Genomic DNA, 7245 nt, shown 5'->3' on the forward strand with positions numbered 1-7245 from the left:
TAGCTGTTGTATAAGTATGAATAGAGCTTTCTCTCAAAAAAAAAAAAAAAAAAAGTATGAATAGTTATGAGTTAATGATGTAGGCCACGAGATTCGTACCAACTGTGAATCTGTTATACATAGCTGTTGGATCCTTAATTTACAACTATTCATACTGACTCCAGCAGCGTCGTATCACAATTGGTAGGAATGGTTGTGGCCTATATCATTAACTCAAATTGGGTGGTGAAGGCCCATGGAGAAGAAGACCTTCAATTTAAAATATACTAGTCGCTAACCCATGCAATGCACGGGAATAGATTTTGAATGAGTTTTAGGAAAAAAATCATTATTTATTATTTTTTAGTTGGAGTAGTAAGCAAAAATGCATAAAATTAAAATATATATATATATATATATTAAAAGAAATAGCTCAAAGTTTTATTAGTTAGACAGAAAAAAGAAATGTTATTTTATTTATTAGTTTTTTGTGAGAAGGAATTAGGGACAGAATATTGAATCTCTAATTTAATTTGTGTTGTATATAGAGGTATATAAAATATATATTGTAATATATATACTAAAAATGTGCTTATTAAAATGTCATAACTCTTTGTATTAGATATACTGAAAAGTGCCTATTGAATAAAAATGTACTTATTAACTAAAAATATGTTTATTGAATGAAAAGGTACCCATGTAAATAAGTATGGAATGGTGTTTGTAAATCATGCACCTTCCAAAAAGCTTCATTTTTCACTTTTGCAAAAATATACCACTACCCACAAGATTATCTCAAGAGAGTCAATACTGAATAGAAACACGTTTTGATAACACCTTTAAATTGTTTTGAAGTTACCGCTAATTTTATATATAAATAAATAGATATAAATATTTATTTATGCATTTATGTGTTTATTAGGCAAAACTTAAATAAATTGTTAAAAACTTTAAGATTTAAAATAGTTCATATACTTCAATATTATCAATAAAAATATTTTTATGTACAATTATAATAATAATTATTATATTATTATTATTATTATAAACTAAAAGGCTAAAAGCACTTGCTTCCAGACTATCACTGAAAGCAACAATATAACCTTACACGTTGATCTTACAAGTATTATATTTATACTAATTAAAAAATAGTTTATAATTATAATAATAATAATAATAAACTAAAAGGCTAAAAGCACAGTTTATATTATTATAAACTAAAAGGCTAAAAAAGTTAAAAAGGAAACCTAAACTACACATCTGGGTAAAGCAACAGCTGCAACATGAAAAGGAACAAAAAAAAAAAGAAAGAAGAAGAAGAACGGTAGGACGATGTCAAGGTATCGGTACAAAAAATTTTGTCTCTTTCTCACCGTATCTTCTATAACTATCTCTTCTTGCCTCTTTATTTTTCTTTTTCTTTTCCCCACAATCAAATCCTTTGTTATCCCTCTCTTGTAGTAGTGCTTTTTTCTACACCAATCCTTCTCTTGTAGTATTGCTCTTTGTTGTCCTTCTCTTGTGGAGATTTGTGGGTTGGAGTAAATTGGCCTTGGACCACCAAAGAAATGTTTCAAAGTTGTGGACAGAAAAATAATTTCAGAGAGAGTGAGAGGAAGAGAAGAGCATACTTTTTGTGGGTATGGTAGGTTTTGATTGAGGAATTTTTGTTTTTGATGGAAGAAGTGATGTGTCTTTGGATGGAAGGTGGGCTTTGCCGTGGGATTGAGGAAGGAGCGATGGGGAGAAAGGTTTATCGGGTTTTGTGGGACTGAAGAAGGAGCGTTGGGGGAGAAAAGTTTATCGGGTTTTCAAAAAGCTTTATTTTGATTTTATGTTTTTTTTTATGTTTTTTTTTTGTAAATATTGTGCTGATGTGGAAAATTGTGAGAGTTTCAAAAACTTCAGTTTTATATATATACTAGTATTATACCCGTGCGATGCACAGCTTAATAAAAAATATTTTGATAATATAATTAAATTTAATAAAAAATAAAATGAAAAAAAGAATTAATTCATAATTTAAGATTAAAAAATAAATTGTACTTGTACACTTAAAAGAAATTTATTTTTTATTTCTTATTTTGATATTTAAATCATTTGTTTTAGTTTTGATTTCATTCAAATTGTTATAAGTTATATCAACCCTAAACCAGCATATGTATCTATATGTAACATTCTAAATTTATAATAAATAAAAATATAATACTCTAACTTAATGTAACATTCTAACTTACTAATAAAAAAATATAACACCCTAACTTAAAGTAATGTTTGTAATTGTATTGTGTTTTAGCCTTTAAGAACACATATATTATATTTTTTATCATAAGAAAAACATAGATATTAATATTACACATGAAAAAAATAATGAATTGAATAATTGAAACGGTTGAAAACAAAATTTAAGCCAAAACCTCAATTCATTAATGAAAAAATATCCAAAATTTTAAACTTAAAAAAAAATAGAGTTAAGTAAAGATAGACTTACATAGAAATTTGGACAAATGGATTCTCTTGTATCCAATTTCATGTTTGACAACAACAAATTTTTCTTTTAATTAAATAATATAGATTATATGGAACAAAGCACCAAACAAAAGCCATAACAAATTAAATCCATTATAAAATATTGATGTCAACAACAAATAATCATGTAATAATAAATTAAAAAATACGAATATATCGCTTGCTATATTGACTTCTAAAAAAAACACTAAAAGGTGTAATCAAACATAGAATTTCAGCTTATTTATTAAACTTGTTGATAAAAATCATATTATATATGATAAAAAGGCAACAAATATACAAAATCTATTCAATTTGACAAAAGAAAAAAAAAATTACCAGCAAGGTTGTAGGTAGGATAGAGAGGAAAAAGGAAGAATATAGCAAATAATTGTAAAGTATGTAGTAGAAATAATGAAACACCAAAAAACTGTGTGTATATATAGTGGAAGTTTTAGGTTGTGAAGAAGATGATATGAATAAAAAAAAGTAGTTTAGGTGAAATTCAAATACTTTTTTTTTACTTTATTATTAGGAAAAAGATAACATAAGATGCAAATTTATAAAAAAAGAAAGAAAAAAAAAACGTAGGAAATAAAAAATGCAAGTTATATCTTTTTTTCCCTTTACCCTTTTTTAAAACTTATCATAAAAAAAGAGAGAAGTTTGGAACGTTTATCAGTTTTTTCATCTCAAATTGGAGTTTACGGTTGCCGAAGCTCGTGAATGGTGATAACGTTTTTCCAAGTTCCAACTACTACAAACAGCAAATGTCAAGTGTTTGCGCGAGCAGGAAGCTCAACGTAGTCGGCCATACAGTAAACTATCTCCGCGGTTTCAAATACTATTTTTTTTTTTTTATCCTTTTACGTTTTTTTAAAGCAATGTAGGGAAAAAAAATGCAAATTCAATTTTTTTTTTCTTTCATGTTTTTTTTTATCTCACTTTTTTATTTAAATTCTATCTATAGGTAATTCTATTCTATTGATTTTAGGTTTTGTTGATAACATTTTAGATAGACACAACTGTTATAGTTGTAAATCAAATACTACCTTTTTTCATTACTTAATTTATCATATTTATCCAAAAAATATGTATATATCTATTCTTAAAATCTAAAAATTTATTAAAATTTCTACAATTTGGTGAAGTCACGTGGCGCAACCACAGCGTCTAAGCCCAACTTTTATTATATATAATATGATATAGATGAGGAGACTTAAAAGTACAAAATAACAAACCAAAAAAAAATTACACTTTACCGCTTTAAATTTTTAAAATGTATGATTATTTCCCTAAATTATAACTCATATTTAACTTTAATTTGCACCTTGCTTTTTAGAACTCATTTCCCTCTCCCTTATGTACGTGTCTTGTTTCTCAAAAAAAAACTTTGCACCTTGCTGTCAATTGGACTATTAACAACTCAATTTATATCATTATTGTGTTGTCACATTATTGCACTAATTTTATTTGTAATAAGGTCCGGTTAATGTATGCCTTAAAAGCATACATTAACTATCTATTTTAAGAAAATTTTTATGAAAAATTGAAAAAGCTGTCTAAACAGTTAATCACTTTTTCATTTTTCTATAAAAAATTTCCTAAAATTGTTTACTAATGTATGCCCTAAGGGCACACGTTAATAAAACCCTTGTAATAAAACACTAACTCAATAACTCCTATTTGTTATTCACCCCAAAAAAAAAAAAAAAAAGCTTTTGTTAATTATTTTGTTCTTTAAAAAAAAAAAAAGAAAAAAAAAGACTCATTTTATTTGTTTGGGTAGTACTAATTATCAAATTAATTATATAATGAGTTTCTTTTTTTTTTTTTCTTTCATTTTTCCCTCTTTTTGTAGGTTGAGACTATCAGGTGATCCTATTAATAGGTAAATTTTCAATGGTGTCTTTTTATAGTATAGATAGTGTTTCTTTTATTTGTAATTTTTTTCATACAAATATTTGCTATAAAATATGTATCTTAATATGAAAAAATTTAAAAGAAAAAAGTAAGATTAGAATAATTAGTTGAAAATCAAAAAGGATCTCTTGATAAAATTGATACTAGCAATAAACAAAATATAATAGAAAATTTAGGTGAAAACCTCACAATGGTAAAAATAAAAATTAAAAATAAAATTAATAGATAAGAGCTGGAAGATAACAATGGAAATAATTATAAAGTTAAAATTCAAAAAATCTTATCTAAGATTGACTATGTCACATGAAAAATTAAGTAAGCTAGCTAAATTATCATTTGAAAAAGAGATGTTAGGAGAACTTGAATATAAAAACTTAATTAATAATTTTGCACCTCAAAAACAAGAAAAATATATTTAAAATAAAATATTATATATAAATTTAATAGAGATATAAATAATAGAAAATACCATTTTTAATAGTGTCGCCTTAAGCCCCAAAATACCTTGAGTCGGTGATTTCAATCATATTACCTATGGTACCAAAATACCTTGAGCCGGCACTTTCAATCATATAATTACCTAGTTCTACCATGGAAGAAAACTTGAGGTTCCCTATTTATAGTAAGAAAAAAAAAACCAAAAAGGTGTTGGATATATTTCATCAATTTACTTTTGTGATTAAGCAAACTAAAACAACATACAAATCTAATTATAAGCAAAACACAATAAGATGTGAGAGACAAAAATAATAAATAGATACTATATATATATAAGATAAAATTTGTAAAATAATTAAAAACTCACAAACCAAATGTGTGAAGAATGAATAATACAAATCAAGTCTTATGTTTGACACAATATCCTTAAAGCAAATTTCACCCCTCACACAATCTATGGTGCTTAAAGACTCATGGACATTTGCCTCCCAAAATAAAATGATCTACAGCTCGAAGAAAAAAGCAATACAAGATTTGTGCTCTGCGAACTGAACTATGTCTCTTTCTCTCTCTTTGACTCGAATGCATATGCACAAAATATTCTCTCTAGGAGAGTTTATCCAAAAATTTATTTTTAGGAATAAGAGACTATGAATATATACGTTAGTGAACAGATACACTATTCAAGAATAAATGTTATGCACAATCTTACTGACTCAAAAAATAAAATAATAAAATATTATTATTTGGACAAGATGACCTAGTCCACACATGCCAAAAATGTCTCTCCTAATGGGCCTTGCCCTCATATTACTAAGGGTAGAGTTTAATGTTGGTTTTGTATCTAAAGTACTTTGAGACAGAGGCTGCGTTTGTTTTGGATGAAAAGGATTTCAGGAAATCATTTTACACCGGCCTATGTGTTTGGTAAGAACAGAAAATTGGGTCAAACGGAAATCAATTTCCACGATGACTGTAAAATAACCCTCCTCACTCGTAAAACCATTTCAGGTTTTATTTTACCTTTAAATGATTTACACTTGTCACACACTCTCTCGAAGCTTCTCACACACACTCCTCACAAACATCACTGGTACTCTCCAATCTCAGTTGTGACCGAGCTCCACCCTCTCCATCACGCCAAACACAGGTCCACCCTCTCCCTCACGCCAGTTCAAGCTCCACCCACAGTCCGACGAGTGCCGCCGATCCACCCACGGTGAGTTTCCTCCACTGTTTGAGTTCATTTCAGTCCGACAACCTCACCTCACCTCCGACCCACCCTTTATTTCAGTCCGACGACCTCTCCTCACCTCCGATCCACCCTCTATTTGAGTTTGACAACCTCACCTCACCTCACCTTACCTCACCTCTAATCCACCCTCTATTTGAGTCTGACAACCTCACCTCACCTCCGATCCACACACCTTCGACCCACCCTCTACAAAAGCCGATTCACATCCCTTCAAACCCATCTAGCCAAAATCCACCCTCAAACCCATAAACAACCCAAATGCTACTCTCACTATCTCAGATCCGATCTATATATATATATATATATATATATTTATATTTATATTTATTTATTTATATATAAAATTATTTATTTAAATACATATTTATTTATTTATTTACTTTTTATAATTATCCATTTTTTATTTAATTATTGATTTAAGAAATTAACTTTTGTTGGTGTTACAATTATACAGAAATATATGTGCATAAATTTTGGTACTCATTATCAATGTGATTTGGATGTTTTGGTGAATATATATGGCACCTTGTGAATATTGTGGACACACTGCCACAATGGTTGTCTTTTCCCTTGATCTTGAACTAGGCTTGTTATGACATTTATGTGAATTTGGATGGTTTAACAAACTTTGAGCATGGCTATATATACTGATTGTGTTAGAGATCACGAGTGTTGTGTTGGTTGACAGGGTGTGCTCTGCTGTTTTCTATTTGTTGCTGTTTTTATTGTGTAATCAATAGCATGCTTGTTTACGTACCTCTTAGACCACAGTGTTTGTGATTTTTTAGATGAAGAAAAAAACCAAAGCTGCAATTCTTGCCTCAGTTGCATCTGTCCTCCTTGTGGGGGTTGCATTGGTAAGGAAATTGCAGCGTAGACGACTGTCTAGGGCGCTTTATGTTAATCATGTAGTTGAAAGAGAGCATTACATAAATAGTATTCTGCATGGAAGTGAGAGACTTTGTGTGAATCAAATTAGGATGAAGCCTATAACTTTCCACCAGTTGTGTCACATCCTCACTAAGGGGGAGCATGTACGCCGACTATTAACATGTCTGTTACGGAGCAAGTGCTAATTTTCTTACACATTATTGGTCATAATGTGAGGTTCCGTGTAATAGGTAGTCAATTCCATAAATCAA

The sequence above is a fragment of the Quercus lobata genome, chromosome 4 (genome assembly GCF_001633185.2).
Source record: "Quercus lobata isolate SW786 chromosome 4, ValleyOak3.0 Primary Assembly, whole genome shotgun sequence".
In the NCBI taxonomy this organism is placed as follows: Eukaryota; Viridiplantae; Streptophyta; class Magnoliopsida; order Fagales; family Fagaceae; genus Quercus; species Quercus lobata.